Genomic DNA, 21,562 nt, shown 5'->3' on the forward strand with positions numbered 1-21,562 from the left:
GCCTGATTGCATAAGTATAGACATTTTTCCTTCTACATAATTCTATACTTTATATTAATATTTACAATGGTAATATTAAAAGTTATTAGATATTTTTTACATATTATTTTCCTTTAATTAAAATTGTTGATTGGAATATTAGCTTTTGCCTAATGTACTGCTTATAGATTATCTGTATTAAATAGTAAAATATGGTGCTAATATTGTAGCCACTAGTAGTGAACAGAAAATACATTTCTCATTTAAACAATGGGGATATAAACAAGAACTAGTTTTAGTTCTTATATAGTGTAAACGTAGATGGTCTAAGAATGCACCAGATTTCTAATAGTGACATCTTGAACATCTTGAACATCTTTATTCTGTCTAGCTTTAGTTTATGTATTATGCTAAAAAGAAAATAGAGAGGCACCCTAGAGCAACTAGGTGGATTAGGGAGGCTCACCTTAGTTGGTTGTGCTAATGTGAGGGCACAAAGCTATTATAGATATATGAAATTGTTGAACTCTATGGGGGAGATTTATCAAACTGGTGTAAAGTAGAATTGTCTTAGTTGCCCCTAGCAACCAATCAGATTCCACCTTTAATATTTTAAAGATTCTGTGAGGAATGAAATGTGGAAATGTTGCTAGGGGCAACTAAGACAATTCTACTTTACACCAGTTTGATAAGTCTTCACTATTGGAGACATTTATCAAACTAATTGCGCCTGTTTTTAGTCTAATATATCTACTTTGCGCTCAAAATAAATCTAATATGAATTTATGAAGCTTTTTTAGACAAGACTATGCAAATTAGATGCGACTTTTTAAATTAGATTTTTTGTTGTTAATTAGATCGAAAGTGCGCCAGAATTCTTTTATAGCTAAATTTATTAACTGCCCAATTTTTAAAAAAGTTGCATATATTGATGCATCGCTACGTCTTCTCCGAACCAGGTGAATTTATTAGACTAATTAAAAGACCATTATTTTTAAGACACATTTACTATGCTATTACACAATTTTCATAAATTTGACTAAACACATTAGATTGGAAATTATGCCAAAACATCTTTGACAAAAACGTGTTTTTAGATTTGTTAGTAAATATCCCTCTATGTCTATATGTATTCACACTAATCATGTGCCATCCCTTTGTTAACCTTTACAAAGCATTTCGTGGGAGATGCATAGGGCCTGGCAGGATACTGAAATTCTGGATTTACTTACTGGTACTATTTTTCACCTGGCATGATAAATATAGGCCATGCAGATGTATGTAGAAGTGTATATAATTACCTCAGCTCGGATATCTTAAACTATTTTTTCTTTCTCTATGGACATTCATTTTTTTATTTTATTTTTTTACATTGTACATTGGTCCACTTGCGCTGTTTCTAATTTTGGTGGCTGTTGAATAGTTTTGCACGGGGCCTTTAGGGGGATCTCGTAGGATCAGTTTGTGTAGTATCTTCTTAACCATCTGAGGTCTGTTTAGCTGGTGTCACACATGACAGTTAATTTTTTAAAACTTCCACTGTAGTTCTTCGGCCAAAGCCAAAATTGGATCTAGCAGGAGAGAGGAATAGAAGTCTTTTCTGAATATTTCCTATTCATTTGGAATCCACAACTGATTTTGGTTCAAAAACTGAAGTGTAAGATTAACCCTTTCAAGACCAATGGGCATTGATGCCTCAATGCCCTGGTCGTTTTAAAACTTCAGCTTATGGTATCCCATAAGCTGAAGTCCTCTTCTCTGTCCCCTACTGCTTTTAGAAGCCTTTAACAGCAGCCTCCCCTCCTTTCCCCGCCGTGATCTGTAGCAAGGAAACTGGAAGCCTGAGGCAGACCTGGAAGCCTGAAGCACCATCGGGGCAGACCCGGATAGAGAATTCTCAGAGAATGTGCGCCGACCACATTATCTTTAGGGTTAACTGTCAGCACCAGAGCGCGGCTCTGTTGCTGACAGTTGTGGCGGGTCCCCGGTTATCACTGATAGCCGGCACCCGCCACAAATGACACAGATGCAGCTTCTAGGCGGCAGCAATGTTAATTTACAGTGCAGCGGCAGGAAGGGGTTAAAGAAAAAATAACTGCCATGTGTTACACCAGCCTTAGCATTCTTTTATTTCATGATAAATCTTCAATGTGTTATCAACAAGTGAATTACAGTCATATTAAAAAAAATTGCTAAATTGAGCACATGAAACCAAGAACAATTTTCCACTAGTCTGACTGCTTGGGTTTTAGCACAATTTTAATTTATCCGGTTGCTTAGAGTTAAAAAATAATTTTTAGTTTCCATAGTAATTAATGCGGAACATTTTGTGGCTGAAAATAAACAACCGTTTGACTTTAATTTCATAATAACAAACCATCCTCTTTTTAAATGCTAATAAATCATTCAACTTTAATTACAATATGTCACAGTTATTGAAAAGGAAATCTGAAAAGAAAGATTCTGTCAGCAATTCATGAAATGATTTAGTGACAATCTGCAAGAAATCCATAACTTCTAAATGTGTTAACATGTATTTTTGTATCATTAGAGATTCTTGACATTTGAGTGTCTCTGTCACACCTCAAAAAACATAAAGTGTCAGCTGACCTTTCTTTACATTTTTTGACTTCCAACTAAGGAAGGTCAGTGGAATCTATTATTCGCTGACTATACAAATGCTGGAGATATCTTTGTTGAATTTCTTTCCATTTGATAGTAAGTCTCTAAATAATAAAGAATTCTGTACATGGTTAAAAATAAAGGGGAAAATGACCCAACACAATGGATTAAACAATCTTTTGTAGATTTAAATATTTCACTGCTTCGTATTTCCTCTCTGGAAATATGTAATTTGTTAATTATCACATTTATATACCTTCAGCAGGACCACATGACTTTAGGGTCATTTTTAAGAAGAACGAAGTCTAAATAAGTTGTAATCTGATGGTAATGTAGTGGATGGTAATAATGGTAATAAGGAATAACCAGTCCTAACCCAATAACAATTTCTGCAACACTTGGGAGACATCCATTCTACCACAAATGGGGTTACAAAATAGTAGATAACAACAAATAAAAGTAATAGAAGCTTCTGAGATCACGAAGACGTAAAATTTGCCCAAAAAACTTTTTATTTCCTCCTGATGCTCGACTTTGTAATACAACCTTATTCTAAAAAAAATAAAGTAATAAATAAAAATAGTATTATATACTTTTACTCTTTCCTTGGTCCCACTCACACACTCTAAAGCACTGCCACCTACAAAGCTGTGTTTTCCAGTAATCACCAGTCATGCTTTACCAATGGTGTTTAGTAGTTAATATTGCTTGCTCTGCTAGAGGCTGCTGTACATACATCTCTTACTGCTGCCACACATAATATATAGTAAACAACACAAAGGGGGGGCATTTATTTACCCCTAGACGACCCTGGGCGTACCAGTACGCCCAGCGGTCAATAGGGGTGCCACGATCCCGGGTGCCGCTTGTAGCCCGGGAGCGGCTGCATCTGAACACTTACTGCAGCCCATTCCATGGTGTCTAGTGGGCATATTACCCCTCCCCCCCTCCGTGACGCAATGATGTAGGGGCGATCCCTACATCCGGCACCGGCCCGGCACTCGATTGCTTTCAGCTGCAGCAGCCAAAAGCAATAGAGTGCCTATCTCATTGATCTATGCAGTATTACTATACTACATAGATCTCAATGAGAGATCAGTGTGCATATACTAGAAGTCCCCGAGGGGGGCTTCTAGTATAAGTGTAAAAAAAAATGTTTTATTATAGATAAAAAAAAGAACCTCCCCTAATAAAAGTTTGAATCACCCACCTTTTCCCATGTTATAAATAAAAATAAATAAATATTGTTTGGTATCACCATGTGCATAATCGCCCCAAATAATAATTTATTTTATTCCTGATCTCGCACGGTAAACAACGTAAGAGCAAAACAATTCCCAAGTACAAAATTGTGCATTTTTGGTCGCATCTAATCAAGAAAAAATTTAATAAATAGAGATCAAAAAGTTGCATATGCGCAATCAAGGTACCAATAAAAAGTACAAATCATGGCACAAAAAATGACACCATACAGCCCCATACACCAAAGGATAAAAGCGCTATAAGCATAGTAATAGAGCGATTTTAAGAAACATATATTTGTTAAAAATGGTTTGAATCAAATCAAATAAAAGTCATACATGTTACATATCTTTGTAATCGTAATGACTTGAGGAACTTATTTAACAAGTTGTTTTGAAAACAAAAAAACAATTTTTTTTTTTTTTTAAATGCTTTTTGTTTTTGAATTTCACCACACATTGAATTTTTTTCTGGTTTTGCAGTGTACTTTATGTAAAAATTCATTGCAAAGTCATTGCAAAGAATAATTAGTGGTGCAAAAAATAAGGGCTCATGTGGGTTTCTAGGTGAAAAATGCAAGTGCTATGACTTTTTAAGCACAAGGAGGAAAAAACGAAAATGCACAAATTGAAATTGGCCCGGTCCGCTAAAGGGGTTAAGACTCATACACTAAACTTAAATTAGGCCTTGCCCCCTTTTGCCTGGCTGAATTCAGCAAAAGGTGCACACCAGTTAGTGAATCTGGCCGGCCAGAACCCTGTGCCTGGCATAACAAATCATAATTTAAGAGCAGGCATAAATCATGATAAATGTCATTTTAAACAGCCCTTTAAAGGGAGTTTGCCAGTATATTTATGATTCCCGAGCCACAAGCAGCTTAAAATTCCAACAAGCTTTCTCATTTTACTCTTTGGCTTTTAACCCCTTAACGACATTGGGCGTAAGTATACGCCCCCGCAGGGTGGGCTTTAACGCAAACGGGAGTATACTTACGCCCAATGTTTCCCCGATCGCTGTGTGTTCACACACAGCGGTCGGGGAAGATGGCCTGCTATAATGTATAGCAGGCCATCTCTGCTCGTCGGCACGGGGGGTTATTAACCCCTCCCGTGCCGACGATCGCTGCTATAGGCTGATCAATACAGATCAGCATATAGCAGCTGAAAACAGCTTTCCAGGTCATCAGTGACTTTCTGGATGTGCTGGATGTGCTTTTGCAGAGTTTGGGGGGTGCAGTTTCTGAAATGGGGTGCTTTGTGGGGCTTTCTAACATACAGTCCCCTCAAATACACTTCAAACCTGAACAGGTCCCTAAAAATATCTGATTTTGAAATTGTACTGAAAATTTGGAAAATTGCTGCTAATGTTATAAGCTTTCTATTGTTAAAAAAAATGAAATATAGTTTAATAAAAGCTACCAACATAAAGTAAACATGTTGCTAATGCTATTTAATATATAATTTATGTGGCATAACCATTTTCTGTATAAGCAGAAAGGTTTCAAAGTTCAAAAAAATACATTTTTTTCAAAATTTTTCACGTTATTTTGGTGTTTTTCATAAAATTTTGTTATGAGTATCGACTCCATTTTACCAGAAATGTAAAGTACCATATGTCACGAGAAAAAAAACTCAGAATCGGCTGGATAGGTAAAAGCATCCCGAAGGTATTAATGAATAAAGTGACACTGGTCATATTCATAAAATTTGTCTCTGTCCTTAAGGCCATTTCAGGCTCTGTCCGTAAGGGGTTAAAGAAAAGTCTTGGAGGTGGTCTCCCATCCTGCCCAGCCCAGCTTGATTGAAAGATTTCTACTTTCCCCACAGTAATGAACCAGTTTCAAATGTCACAGCATTAAACAGTAAAACATAGTTGGCACTAATGAGGGAATCTGTTGGGATTTCATGCTGCCGGTGGTTAAGGAAAAGTAAATCTACTAAGATTTTGCTTAAATACATAAAAACATTACTTTGGACTTAAAGCTGCCAAACCCACACAAAATATCATACAGCTTTATTTAAAGTCATGTTTTTGACATTATTGATGACAACAAATTTAATTCAGATTTAGCTTTGCAGAAGCATTTATTTGTAATTATGCTGCTGGAAACATTAATTCTGCAATCAATAAAGCACTGACATATAAAAAAGCTTCAGACAGTGATCTTTGGACTTAGTAAAAAGTTAAAATCTGGAAAGAAAAAGGCAACTGATGGCATTTGCTCATGTAGTTAAAATGTGTCTGGTGCTTAGATGCAAATCTAAGGAGACTCAGATTTCATTGACTGTCATTAATTGCTTTGCAGCTCATATGTAATTGCAACATCCCCTTAGCAAGATTGAGCTCTATGGTTGTAATAGTCTATTTTCTAGCAATATGCTGCAATTATTCGCAGGCATCCCATGGGGTCATGGATCATACATGGATTACTTAGTGTCAGCAAGGGTGAAAAAGACAGAGAAATTTCCATCAATTATTGCAATTTCTTTCTGAATAGTGACAATAATATTACAATGAATAACAGCCCTTAATTATTAATGGGCATGTTTTCCCTATATTTTCCTATTTTTAACCATAATTCTATAGTTAAAAAAAACTAAGGAGGGAGAGAAAACAGATTGTTAAACCCATTATTTAAGCATTTTATAGTTTGCATATGAATAAAATTGACATTGTAGTAACCAGCAACTAGAGATGAGCGAATTTACAGTACAAACAAAGTGAATCGCTTCGTTAATTCGGCAATCTGCTTATCAGCCTGCTGCCTTTAATGTCTTTGATGAGCTTTGGTGAGCTCCAATAATACAGTTCTTTTTTTCCACTGAAGGCTTAGTTGACATAATGTAATTTGGTGTATTTATTGCTCAAAAAACGGGCAAAATTACTTTTTTTTTTTTTTTTTTTTTAATCTATTCTATTGAATGGTAAAATGACCATTAGTGCACACACACATTCATTTTACCTCCGTAATTAACTGACATGCTCTTTGGCTGAAAAACATTCATTTCTTAATTTGTATTACCAGCCATTTTAAAAAGAGCCAGCTTAATGTATAAAATGGCAGAAAAAATTTTTGCACACATTTTTCCTGAAAATTTCCATTTGCCCAGATTTATCGATCTCTCTAAGGCACATATGTCCAAAACATTTGTATGAAAGTGAGCAATCACAGTAAAACTTTAATTTCTTAAAATAAACTGTAATTTTTGACTTCGAAAGATTGTTTAATTTAGGCCATTCTGCAAAAAACTACCAGAGGATGCTGAGTGTATATTTTTCACTATACAAAACAATGGATTACTGTTTTATGAATTTCCTAACCTGGAGAGAAAAGGTTAAACTTTCCAAATATATTCTTCAATATTGTTAAGAATAATGCTGGAAGAGTTAATTGATTATGTTTTTTGTTCTTCCCAACATCAGGTTAATTTCTTTCCAAAAGGAGGTCTCATTTCTAGCTAGTATCTCCAACAATATTTATTAAGTGTCCACTGTTGACATGGAAGGTAAAGGTTTTCTGGGAAGGAAGTAAAAAGCAGTAAGATAGAGGCAATAAACTTTACAAATCAAAGTTACAAATTATGTCTGGCTCTTCAAACCTATATAAGATGAGAACACATGAAGATTTATGAATACCCCATAGTGAATGAAGATAAGGAACGATAGGAATGGACAGTTTAATATGTCAACAGTTTATTCTTGAAAAAAAAAATAGATACTTCACAAAAAAATCTAATTATTATTTCCATTTCAATTTATTTTGTCCTACCCCACCCCACACTTTAAAGTCAGAGGTATAGGTAGGTTATGCCGAGAGATGAAATAACACACAGTACATCATGGAAATACTTATTACAAATATAAATACAGCAACTTATCTTATCCCATCATACAGATACAAATACACAGAATTCACTTCTAAATAAAACTAAAATTAAGTGGTTAAGGTTAAGATAACCTGTCAGCTCTCCAGAATTGTCTGTTTTAGTTATTGCTTATTTTCCTTATAAAATAAAAAAAACACGTTTTATTATAACTCTGGGTTGTGCCATTACTCTGTTGTTCCTCCTTAAGATAAATACAATAATATGTCCACACAGTGCACAAATACAGTTTACATCTAGTTTTTTTAGTACTGTAGTTTTACGATGGAAAGACACAAATTGTAGATCACTATGCTTTTATTCCTAATGCGAAGGAGTGATCTCTGCTTCTGGCTGGGCTGAGCCTGAGCGCTGCATTGACACTGATCCCGGCTCAGTGCTTGTTTTCTGTGGGTTCCAGCAGCCCCCAGTAATCGTGCACTAATCTCATTGATCAAGGCAGTACAAAAGTACTGCATTAATTTCTATAAGAGATCAGTATAGTTATTATAGAAATCCCCCAGGGGGACTTCTAGTTACTGATAAAAAAGAAAGTTTTTTTTTTCAATAAAAAATCCCATCCAATAATAAAAGTTTAAATCACATAAAAATAAATAAATATATATGGTATCGCCGTGTGCAGAGTTGCCTGAACTATTAAAATATTGCATTCTGGATCATGGTAAACAGGGTAAGCGCACAAACTGCCATGGTGCAAAATTGAAGATTTTTGGTCGAATCAAAATAAATAATAAAAAATTCTAATAAAAAGGGATCAAAAAGTTGAATATATGCAGATAGAAAATACACATCATGGTGCAAAAATGACACCTCCCACAGCCCCATATACCAAAAAATGAAAGGCTTACAAATTGTGATGTGTACCAAATTACTTTTTGGCTAAAATAACGGACATCTAAAATAACGGACGTTTTTCGAAGCCTGGCATCCCCTTGTGCAATGACGGGTGTTTGCACATTATTTTAGTTTGGGGTTACTAATTGCCTTTTGGTTGTGGCTTAATTGAAAAATCCATTGAATTTAATAGTGAAAACGGAGAAAGAACAGTGACAAAAGAAAAACTGTGTGAACAACTAATAAAAAAACGTCCGCTATTTGCAAAAACCGTCCGAAAATAATGTTCATGTTCATTATTTTGAAGTCCGCGGCAAAAACGTCCGTTTTTCAATGCATTGTGTGAATAGGACGTCCGTCTTCCCATTGACTTCAATGCAATTGCATTGAAGTCAGTTAAATTGCTGCAAAAACTGACTTTTTTTTAAATAGCGTAATCGGATGTTTTTTCTCCATTTTTGACGTTGTGTGAACATAGCCTTTCTCTGTAATTGTTATTTAGAAGATTGTCAGACCTCTATCAGCACCCCTGCAACGCAATCGCTAGGTGGCAGTTGGTTACCATGATAGCTATAGTGCCTGCTTTAAAAGATCTGTTAGTATAGCATGCCACAATCCGTCTGTAATAATATAAAACTGCTTTACCTAATGAAGGTATTGTAATGAAAGTCCCCTGAGACTAAAATAAAAGTGTAAAAACAAAAAAAGGTTACAAGAAAACTTAAATCCTAATCAAAAAGTGTTGTATTGTATTATATTGTACCACACAGTAAATGAAAAGAAAAAAATGCAGGAATAGCATGTTTTTTATTACATCATGTCTGTGAAAAAAAATAATAAAATGCAATTAAAAAGACAAATCTACCCCCAAATGGTACTGATGCAAACTATAAATCATTGTACGAGAATTGAGCCTTCAGATAGACAAAAAAGTTTTTTTTATAGGTTATCAGAATATGGCAATGTTAAGCATTTTAAGATTTTTTAAAAGTTTTCTTTTTTAAGTAGCATATATATTGGCTATCATATTATTTGTACCGACTCAAACAATAAAGGTAACATGATAGTTTTACAACACCTTGAATGGCCTAAAAACAAAATCCTTCATTTGCAGGGGTTTATTCCACAAATATTTTTTTATGTTTCACATTACATTTAATTTGCTGTTAAAAAGTATATATGATCTTGCAGAAAACAATCCATCGTGTAGCTCTGTTAATGGAAAAAATGTAAAGAATCTCATGAGAAAGAAAAAAAAAATTAATTGACACGGTCCTGAAAGCACTGTGATCCTGAAGTGAACTTTATCCACTAATTAATATCTTTTGTGCTGGCAAGTAAGGACTTTCTTCTTGTATCTTAGTTTTATTAAAAGCTTACAGGACTGCTATGGGATGTAATGTTGACTCTGAGTTTGCATAAATATTTTTTTTGTTGTTAGAATCGATATGTTTACAATAATGACCCTTTTAATGGCCTTCTGAGAATATGGGTATACAGCGAACTAGCAGACGGGCGTAGCATCTGGGCTGTCAGGAGAGCACGGACACTAAGACAACCATGCAGCCTGACTTTCCTACTAATAAGTTGAGAGGGAGATTTAAACAGGCGACTCCAGTACAGAGACGCCCATAATAGTTTTGGCTTGCCTACTTCACCAGCGTTATACCAGTGTTTTGTTTTCCTGTGTATCCTTACCTCTGCTATTGTTCCCTGACCTTGGCTGGTATCCTCATTTTGTACTTCACTATTGACTGTGTTTCTGACCTCAGCTCGCTTACGGTATTCCCTTTGAAATTTTGTAAACACGCAAATCAAGTAAATAAAAAATATTATATACTGTATGTAGTGTCCCAGTACAGGGGTCACTAAGTTTTAACTGCCTGTCAGAATGTAACTCAGGTGTCACACCAAGTGCTGTTAGCTGTGATTTCAACTTCAGCCACTAGGTGCTCTCTCTCCTCTGTGGCCAGCTGCAGTGTGTATAAAGGTTTTATCTTTGTGTTATGTTGACCATTCACAGGTGCTTTCCACTCTGCACCTCTTTACACTCTTTCTCATCCTGATTTCCTGCCTGCTACCCATATATATAGTGAGGTTAGTTCCTGGTGGGAGGAATCCACTAGTTCCTTTCAGTGTATGGTGGGAGACAGACTTCAGACCAGAGTTACTGCTGCAGTGACAAAGCGGAACCAGCCTAGGCCAGAGCCCTTGACAGGGACTGAGATTGATTTCTATAAGAAACTGATACCTGTACTGTGCAGTGCTAAACCCTAGAGGTGGGGTAACCGGAAGATTAGGACCAACCCTTGTCTATGCCAAGGATTCTTCAGTCAGGACAGTCACCTACTAAGGAAAAGGCAGAGGGACTGATCCACAGTAAGGCAAATATACTAAGAGCTGAGGCACCTTACTGACACACGCTCGTCCACCTGTGGAAATCTTCAGTGGGAGCTCCACCCAATGACAGAGACCTGGGACTCGTACTACCTCGCATAGCGGTCTCTGAACTTGTGTAGGCACAGGGCAGTCAGATATATATACTGTATAAGTTCACTTCCAGTTTAAGTGCTGGACTCTGTCACCCTGCACCTGAACCTATACCTAGCTATCAAATACTGTATCTTTATGTTTTTTCCAGAGCATTTGATGTTGTGCCCAATAAAAGCTTAATACATAAAATAAGAATGCTTGAGCTGGGGAAAAATGTAACTGGATCGCTGATAGGAAACAGAGGGTGGTTATGAATGGTACACACATGGGTTACTGTTACTAGTGAGTTACTACAGGAGTCAGTTGGGGGTCCGATTTTCTTTAATATACAGTATTTATTATTCACCTTATAGAGAGATTGCACAGTAATGTGTACATTTTTGCAGATGACACTAAACTGTGTAGAGTGCTAAATAATATAGAGGACAATATCAGCACAACTTTCAGACATATTATATCACTTCATATGTTGCATACTTTACCTGACATAAACTACTTTGACAGTTACCATGGCAGTTATCACTTTTTATACATTATTGTTTAACTTTTATTTAATAAAGTGCTATTTTCAAGATTCCTGATCTGCATTTCTCACATCTTGTATTAAGACAGATTACTTGGATAGTTACTATGGAAGCACTTTTATGAATTATTGTTTTCACATCATGAGCTGTATAAATGCCTAGCATTGACTACATTGACAAGTATTATGGAAGGACTTTTTATGTATTATGTATGAAAACACTATCTATGAATTCCTGATGTACCTGAATGATTTATCATGTTTTCCAATGTTAATTACTTGTTGTTTGATCCACTATGGACTATTACAACCACTCCTTGCTCCAAAAATTACATGAACATTGTGGGACTTAAGGGGCTCTTTTGCTTTTAAAACTGTGGGGAAAAAAATGTGGTTTTCGCAGTAAAAAAAAAAAAAAATCTTTTTATTGTCCCATTTATCTCAATGGGAGAAGTGGCTCTTTGGAGTCCCCATGGCTGAGCCTAGCATGGAACCTGTGGAACATATTTTTGTATACGTGTATGTATATTTAATTCATTGTATACAAGAAAGATCTTAAGTGACCCATCCCTTGCCAGCCGCCATTCTGGAGATACTCCACATATAAAAGACAAGGGCTATGTTCACACAACGTTAAAAATATCGAAAAGGCGGACGATTTTCAGACGTCCAATGTACACAGTGTATTGAATAACATATGTTTTTTATTAGTAGTTCACACAGCTTTTCTTTTGTCACCGTTCTTTCTCCGTTTTTTTTACTATTAGGTTTAATGGACTTTTCAATTAAGACACACCCATGTCATTCCAACTCGTAACCCCAAACCAGAATAATGTACAAAAAACACCAGTCATTGCACTAAGGGGAGGCAAGGCTGCTAAATGATGTCCATTATTTTAGCCTCCGAATAACGAACATAATTTTAAACGGAGCTGAAAAAACGTTGTGTGAACATAGCCAGCAACTGTAGTGACTACTAATTCACTGTTGAACCATAATATCTCATGACCCTGTTGCCTGATTTCTAGTGTATCTCACCAACACTAAGGGGTCCCTGTAATCACCTCAGAATCAACAGTACTGGGAAGTTGACCCTGGGGGAAACTACAAGATCTATCAATATCACCAATGCCTAGGTGCAGTCCCCTTCAACATCTGTGGCAAATCTCCTTAGGAGAAAGAATTAGAAAAATTGGGATGTTACAAGACTTTATTATTGCTTCAACATACAGTTTTTGTTTCTGTTCAAAGTATTTAAATACAAATGGAGAATGATAATAAATATATATATATATATATATATATATATATATATATATATATATATATTTCATCAAACTATCCCCACTAGAAGTATTTAAGCCAATCATAGTTATACACTTAGTAACAGAGTAGTTTATAAGGTTGTAAAATATGTCCACCCAGCTCATTCTGTTATACTGTAGTTGTGATCCAAGGGACATAAAAAAAAAAAAAAGAGGTAGAAGCTAATTTTCCTCCATTAAGAAAATTAAATTCCTTCTTGACTCCAGATGTGGCAATCAGAATAATCCCAAAACAGTATAAATCAGACATGCTTGATACACCTAGTTAATACAGCTAGTTGGTGTCTGTGAGGTGTGTTGCAATGCATTACCACTTAGTACCTACTGTATTTATTCAGGTCCCTTTTTACTTTTGACAAGAGTTCATTGCCTCACTGCTCTTTCTGTAAATTTTTTCTACCCTGTTGGCATAGAAGTTGCCCCCTTGTTGTAAATCTAGTCTGAGGTATAAAGTATTCATGGACTAAAGCTCTGTATTCAGATATCTTTAGATAACTATTAGGCCACCCCTTTTTGCCAATGTATTTTTTATTTGTTTTATTAACCTTATCAAGGATTTTAACAACTTAAAAATGACAAACAATGTGTATTAGCAGAAGGACCATATAGGCTCAATGTAACTCAATACATTTATGTGAAGCACACTGACCTATTGGAGGACCATTATTCCTTTTTTCTGCATTGATAACTTCATTGGACATTGTCATTGAATTTTAAATGCACAGTCATCCCTACAGAGTGCTAGAGTTGTGTTGCCTGATGTCCTGGTTTGGATATAGTACTACCTCAGTGACTACAGAAATAACAATATTCAGGATGCTGGATTTCCTAAGATGACAAACGGACCGCACTGCATCCACAATTGATTGAGGGTGATTAATTGTGTAAACTCCACATTCCTTTCCTTCGGTATTCAACTTTTCAAAACCACCAATGTAGCATCATTTTTACTTTGTTGTGCTGATAATTTATTTACATTCTCAGATTTATCACAGTCATTGTAATCCTCATGAAATTACAGTTAGCTATAAAACTTAAAAATATAAAAATAAATATATCAATATATATATAGAACATAAATCACAATTTATAAATTTTAAAGTTGGAATTTATATAGCTCATTTTGCATTATTATCAGTTTTGATCTTAAAAAAGAAATATAACTTTTCCATTTCCCTATGAAGACTGAGAACGGGATTGTCTGTACTGACTCCTAGGGACTAACAATTACTTATAATTTTAAGAATTATATTTAAATTTCCTCTGCTAAAACTAAAAACAAAGTTCAGTAAAAATAACACATTGTAAAAAATATTTTATGAAATTATTTTTACTGAATAAAAATTGCTAAACAGTATAAATCAGACATGCTTGATATACCTTGTTAATAAAACTAGTTGCTGTCTGTGAGGTGAGTTGCAATGCATTACCACTCAATACCTACTATGAAGGAGCAGGAGGTGCCGAGGTAGACAGGCGTTTCATGTACCTGTATTTATATTCTGAGCTCTCAATCCCAACAGAGTTCGTGTCACTGTCGTTACAACTTTAAAAATTTAAATCAACAGTAGATGTGATATAAAGCAAGTTTGCAATTTACATTTTTTTTTAGTTATCATAAAAAACACAGCACTTCCTGTTTTCTGGAAACGGGAAACGGTCAGTAAACGGGAAGTCCTGTGTATTCCAGGCCATCTGAGTGCTCATACAGAGAAGGCAGTCAGTTTATAACCAGCATAAGTCAGAAAATCTGCCTTCTGAAGACCGGACCTGGATTTCTGGTAAGTTCAGCTTTGTTTTACAGCATGGTAACAACAAAAATAATAAATGTATATGGCAAACCTGCTTCATTTCACATCTGTTGATTAAGGTTTTGAAAGTTATAATGAGAGTGACACTTTAAAGGGGAACTCCAGGTAGAGGTAAAAAAAAGAACCTTCTGCAGAAGCAAATATAATAACTTACCTATCTATCCCAGTTTTGAAACTACCAAAAATCCACTTGTTTGGGGGGGGGGGGGTCTGTATTGTGTGGCTGAACTTCCTGGTTTAGCAGTTGAACATAGTATTACAGGTTCCAAAATGCCTTGCTTTCCCTCAGCTGTTCATTACAGTCCTCCACCCTGCCCATTCCAAACCTAAATCTGTTGCAGATGCAGAACATCTAGGCTGCGTTCACACATTGCAGTTTCATTGTGTTACTGAATTATTTGCAGTATTTTATCATTTCATTGTAGTCCCACCCACACAGCACTCTATATTCTCTACCTGTAACACTGATATTGTAATAAAGTAAAGAACTTTTTGAATTTAATTTTTTTTTCCCTTTTCATTACAACGCACATATTATGATCAAGCATATTTTATCTTTGAAGTTAAGCTCCACAATTAGGTCTTTATCCAATATTATCTGACATGAAATACACTGTTTATAATTCGTTTTTTCTCCAGGTGGGACTGGCATCATCTGTGCCATTAAGCATCATTTTAATTGTGTTACTGCATTATATTTGTGAATGCGCTGCAGTACTGTAATGAAACTCTAACATGTGTTAATATAGCCCGAATTTCACAATCAGTAAAGTTTCAGCACCTGCTTCTGGCTGGTCAGAGATGGGGAATTCCTCAGGGGATTGGGAGATCCAGCCAAGGCTCCTTTTACATCACACCCTGCCCCCTGTCTGCATCATCAGCCTGTGCTCAGCAAACACACACAATGTGAGACAGAGGCATGGAATATTTGTCTCCTAAGGTGGGAGAGCAGAAGGAACATGAGATTCCTTCCTGGATACTTCCTGGATTTCAATCAGCTACCAGTGTGGCAGAACCGCACAAATATGGTAATACATTATATAGATACATCTATATAACTTTTAATGTGCTTTTAATAGAAAACAAGTTTTCCCTATGTGGAATTCCCCTTTAAGAGCACAGAAGCAGAATTGATTAAAAGAAAAAAAAAAATAGTACCAATTTTTTTTCTCAGTAAAGTCCATAAAAATGTACTACTATAATCCTAAATTCAGTACACTTGGAACATATAAAGTGTAACTTAGGAGAAGCAGCTGAGTTGTTGAATTTATTGACTTCTCTCCTTCCTATGAGGATCTCCTTGATTCACTCTAGTCATGTTACCTACTCCTATTTCATATGTATGATACTGATTTTAAATGACCATTTCTGTTGAACGTTGTGTGTTGAGTCATCACAGAATCACATAAAGTATCACCTAAGCAAGTATTGCAACAGCTGTGAAATAGTTGATAAAAGCTGCAAAGTTTACTTTTTCTAAGCTTTTTAATAGATTCATGTATAATCATGTGATCTTTATTTTTATAATACTAACGAATATCTTCACTTGTATAATATATTTCTGGTGCAATTATCAGGTAACTTTTTTTTTTAATAAAATCCTCTCTAGAAGAAAGAGTAATGTTACCAAGTCTCAAATCTCAGGCTTAATGTATTTCATAGATGTGTTGTCAAAGCCTCAGCATAGTGTTTTATCAGAAGGCCAAAGGTTACACCTCAAGCAAAAAGATGCTAAAATGCACAAGCTTTTGAAAAAAAATTCACAGATTCTTACCACCATGTTACTTACCATGTAACAACAACTGATTGAAGGTTCTCTATTTTTCTTTAAGTTTTAATAAGGAAAAAGGGAGCAGAACAGTCCTCTTCCTTAGAATGTTTTACAACATGTTTCAGTATGTGGAAGCCCTTTTTTTCAGTGTTTAGAACTAAATGTGTTATATCCTTTATATCTTCTCTATTGTTATTTATCACCTATGAGACCCCATTTACACATTATAAAAAAAATGTCTGGGAATGAATCCTGTCTCAACCTGCTTCCTGCCACATAGAACTAGTATATTGCCAAATGGCTTCATTGAGGCTCCACTTTACAGACAAATACAGTAGAGAGGAGGGTTGTTGTTGTTTTTTTTTTTTTTCTCTATTTTATTTAACCTAAATTGAATACTTTCTTAGGAGCATTGCTTCTAGGGAAGAGTATCTCTTAGGCTATGTTCACATCACATTTTCAGCCCTACGTCCGACTACATGTCGGGAATCAATGAAAAAAGTATGCTGACATGCAGCCCTGCGTGCGGCCGACAGCCCTATTAACTTGAATGGCCAGGACGTAGTTATTTTGCACCTACGTTCTGTTCATTTGGCTCCATCCTGCCCATTCAAGTCAATGGGGCCATCGGCCGCACAACGGGCTGCACGTCAACATCCTTTTTTTTATTGATTCCCGATGTGTAGCCTGACGTGGGGCTGAAAACATGATGTGAACATAGCCTGACATATAACATTGTACTCAGCACCTTAATGGTGCATTTACACTACAGAATCTGTGCTAATAACTTCCCGTGGATCCTGCTGTTCGCCTCCGCGTGCTCCTGCTTGAACGTCCACCCATGCCATAGACTCCATTCTATGCTCGGGCAGACTCCGTTTTCTGTCCAAAAAATTGACATGTCGATTCTTTGGGCGTACGATGGAATCCATATGAGCATAGAATGGAGTCTATGGGACAGGCCGAGATTCAATCAGGAGTGCTGGGGTCAAGCAGTGGAATCCGCAGGAAATTCTCAGCTTGGATTCCATGCTGTGAACGCACCCATAGACCTCAAATTAATTGCTTACTGTTTGTTTAAATCTGTACAAATTTACAGCATTTTTTATATTACAACTTTTTATCTCTACCTCTCATAATTTGAGGCTTCTAAAGCAGTGATAAACCTGCATTTTGCCTACCACCTGCATGAGGCCTGAGGTACATGCCTCAGGCTGAGGGGTTATGCTAGGGGACACATTTTCAACTAAAAGCTGTTGTGGCCTTCGCTTGGTTTTGTAGGCTAAAGGATTTTTTATGGGACAGGTCAGTCACATTGTTAGGGGGGGTCTGATCTGAAAAAAAGCTGCTGAGAGAGTTTGCTACTAGGTGGCAGCGGTGGCAGCAAAGAGCACCGGGTCAGACTGGAAAGAATACATCATTTCCTACAGGACACAAAGCATCTGATAAGTACTGAAAGGCTTGAGATTTTTAAATAGAAGTAAATTACAAATTTATATAACTTTCTGACACCAGTTGATTTGGAAGAAAAAATGTCACTGGAGTTCCCCTTTAAAATTTAGAAGAAAGGAAAATTAATAAATAAATGTCTGTAGAAATGTAGAAAGGTAAATGTCATGTATAAAATCCAGTAAGAAGTGCAGCACTGCCATATACCGCTAAAAAATAGACAAATCACCAGGTCCAGATTTTTTCACCCCAATGTTTTAAGGAAGTTAAGTAATGTGATAGACAAACCATTATTTCCAATAATTAAGGACTTTATAATGATAGGGCCCATTCTCCAGGATAGGCACATAGCAAATGTGGTGCCAGTCTTCAAGAAGGGGTTCTAAGTAGAGATGAGTGAATAGTGATATATTCAATAATTCCAAATTCAATTTGAATAGATCCTGATATTCATATATTCAAACGAATATCGAATCCCACTATAGTGTATGGAAGAAAAATACTTGGGACCTGGAAATCAATATTCGAGCACTAGGAGGTCACCAAGTGCACAATGAAACCTCAGGAAATGATGCCAACACCTCTGGAATGCATATGGGACAGCAGGGGAAGCATGCCAGGGTGCATCTAACACTAGTGATAAGCGGACATCCCAATGCTTGGTTCTGATCCCGAACACGAACAAAATAAATGTGATTGTTTAGTGTTCGTGATCGGTTTGTGTTCGTGTTGACCGAACATTCACGCACAAATTATGAATGTAAAGAAGCATATGTTTCGGTCTAGCGGTACACACTTGTGTAGGTATCAGTGGTAGCAAGATAACAGGTATTATCCCGCAATCACAGTACACAGCTGAATACCAGATATATAAATGTTTTTTAGAATAATAAAATGAAAGAGCTGTTCAACTCCTTTACAGGATGCAGACTGCACAAATCAGTAGTAGCAAGATAACAGGTATTATCCCGCAATCACAGTATACAGCCGTATACACTATTAGTAGATGTTTGAACACACTGCCTGAACACAACATCTTCTAAATACAGTGGTGCCTTGGATTATGGGACCATGCTTGTAATCCAAATCCACTCTTAAACCAGATTAAACTTTCTTATAAGAAATCATTGAAATGCAGACAATTGGTTCCACAGCCCAAAAATAATGATTTTTTTTTTGTTCTGAATAACATGTAAAACAAATGAAACAAACATTTAGAAACAGCTGAATATGTCGTATTATAAGTTACTGTACAGTATAGCAATCAGCATGTGGAGTATAATGTATAGTAAGTGCATAAACTTGATAAACAGCAGCAGTTTGTAGATACAGGATGGAACTGCAGATCCCTATAATGCAGTAGTGTAGTATGACAGGCTAGAATAGAGAAGCAGGGCTGCTGTCAGAGGTCTGTGTGGTCACTTTACAGCAATGGAGAAGGGGTGTGTGTTCAGCATGGACCAATCAGGACTGATAGAGACTGCAGGGAGCATGAAGGAATTAGCAGCACAGATGTAGACACAATATAGCAGCACTCTCTGTCCGGGGAGAGAGGGGTTACAGCTATGGAAACATTATCTTCACAGTACTGTCCCCTGATGTAAGCCCCAGCCTGAAGTGGATCTGCTATGATTTGGAAGGTGAGGGAGACTTCCTGGGTCAGAGTACAGTGCTGTAGACCACCCTGTGCAGGCCATACCCCTCCCCAACTTGCCCTCCCACCCAGTACAGGGAGCTCTTAAACTAAAGCAATGCCCTTTAACCAAGTCACAATTTTAAAAAACTGTAAGCTTCTCCCAAAACACTCTTAAACCAAGGTACCACTGTATATGTTTTTTTTATACCTTTAGCCCTAACAAGGGCTTTTGTGGGTCCCTTCCTACCTAACTTCACCTAAAAGCTTAAAAGCTAACTCTCCCTGGTATAAAGTCTGTCTCTCTCTAGCTCCAACCAGCAAGTGACACAACATAGTTTAGCCAGCCAATCACATTTAGAGATTTTTTTTAAAAAGTCCTACCTATTCCTAGTGTCTGTCCCCCCCCCCCCCCCCCCGCATGTTTATTGGCTGGAAAAAAGCGCCGGGGTGGAAGGGTGAATGAAATTTTTACTGCGTATCGTTTCAATATTCGAACGCAATCGAATAGCGTAAATAGCTATTCAATCGAATACTTTTCGCTAGTGTTGAGCGAATACTATTTGATTGAATAGCTATTCAATTGAATAGTACGCTATTCGTTCGCCCCCCCATATATATATATATATATATATATATATATATATATATTGTATACGACTGTATACTGTGAGTGTGGGATAATACCTATTACTACAGGCTTGCACAGTCTGCATGCATGTTATACGCACAAGTGTGTAATATATACGCTAATATTACACACCACCTAATACGTACACAAGTACTGCTAGACCAAAACGTACACTTCTACTTTACGTTCATTCACCCAGGCATGCTTCCCCTGCTGTCCCATATGCTATCCAGAGGTGTTGGTATCATTTCCTGATGCACTTGGTGACCTCCTAGGGGTCGAATATTGATTTCCAGGCCCAAAGTATTTTTCTCCCATAGACCATAATGGGATTCGACATTTATTCGTATATACGAATATCGGGAGCTATTCGATTAGAATTTCAAATTATCGAATATTTCACTATTAACTCATCTCTACTATTCGCTCATCACTAGTTTTAAGTAACTAGTCCAGAAGTAGTCCAGAAGTACTACATGTCGAAGGTTTCCCCCAGGTTCCAGGTTTACTGCAGAGGAGACCAACAGGATTGTGTCGGGATTACAAGGTGACCCTACATTTTTACGCACACCATCACTTAATGAGATTAAACATGAACTTGAATTTGAATCTAAAAAGAGATGAACTTGCAACTTCACCTAACCACTTTGGGGGAATATTATAACAACTGCCTCATACCTCGCGGTATGAGATCGAGACTCAGACCTACTTTTTTCACAACTAATATAGACTTTAAGCAACAATTTGAAGAAATTTCTACTAGATATGCCCTTGACATCATTTTACTTAACATGGACTATTTACAAAAGGAATTGATTGTTATTCGCAGCAAGATAAGTGGACTTAAAACTTCACTACAGGCATTTCTATCTGCCCAGGAGTTTTCTTCCCACTTGGATAAATTAAGAGACTTTTTGTGCAAGCAGGAAGCAGATATTCAAGAGGTGAAAAAATGCAAGTGGCGTCGGGATGTAAGAGACTATGATTTAGGCAATGTCTATAATTGGAATTCGAATACTGAGGCTAATGTTGGACGCAAAAATAAACATAGACGTGTTGTGAGTGATAATTCACAAACTGATTCTCCTGCCAAAGTTATTTTAGGACAAAAAAGATCGACATCCATTGCACCCAATCGCAGACCCTCCATAAACCAACAAGGAGAGGCGGCAGGAAGAGACACAGATTCCGTAAGAGCAAACAGGACACCTCGCACACAAGTTCCACCATCACAAGGCAGGAAGGAGGATGATCAGCTTATGTGCCCGTGTAAGCTTCTCTACATTGGTGAGACTACTTATGACTTCAAAACTAGGATTACACAACACCGTTACACTATTCACAAGCAAAAGACTGACCTACCAG

The sequence above is a fragment of the Dendropsophus ebraccatus genome, chromosome 1 (assembly GCF_027789765.1).
Source record: "Dendropsophus ebraccatus isolate aDenEbr1 chromosome 1, aDenEbr1.pat, whole genome shotgun sequence".
NCBI lineage: Eukaryota > Metazoa > Chordata > Amphibia > Anura > Hylidae > Dendropsophus > Dendropsophus ebraccatus.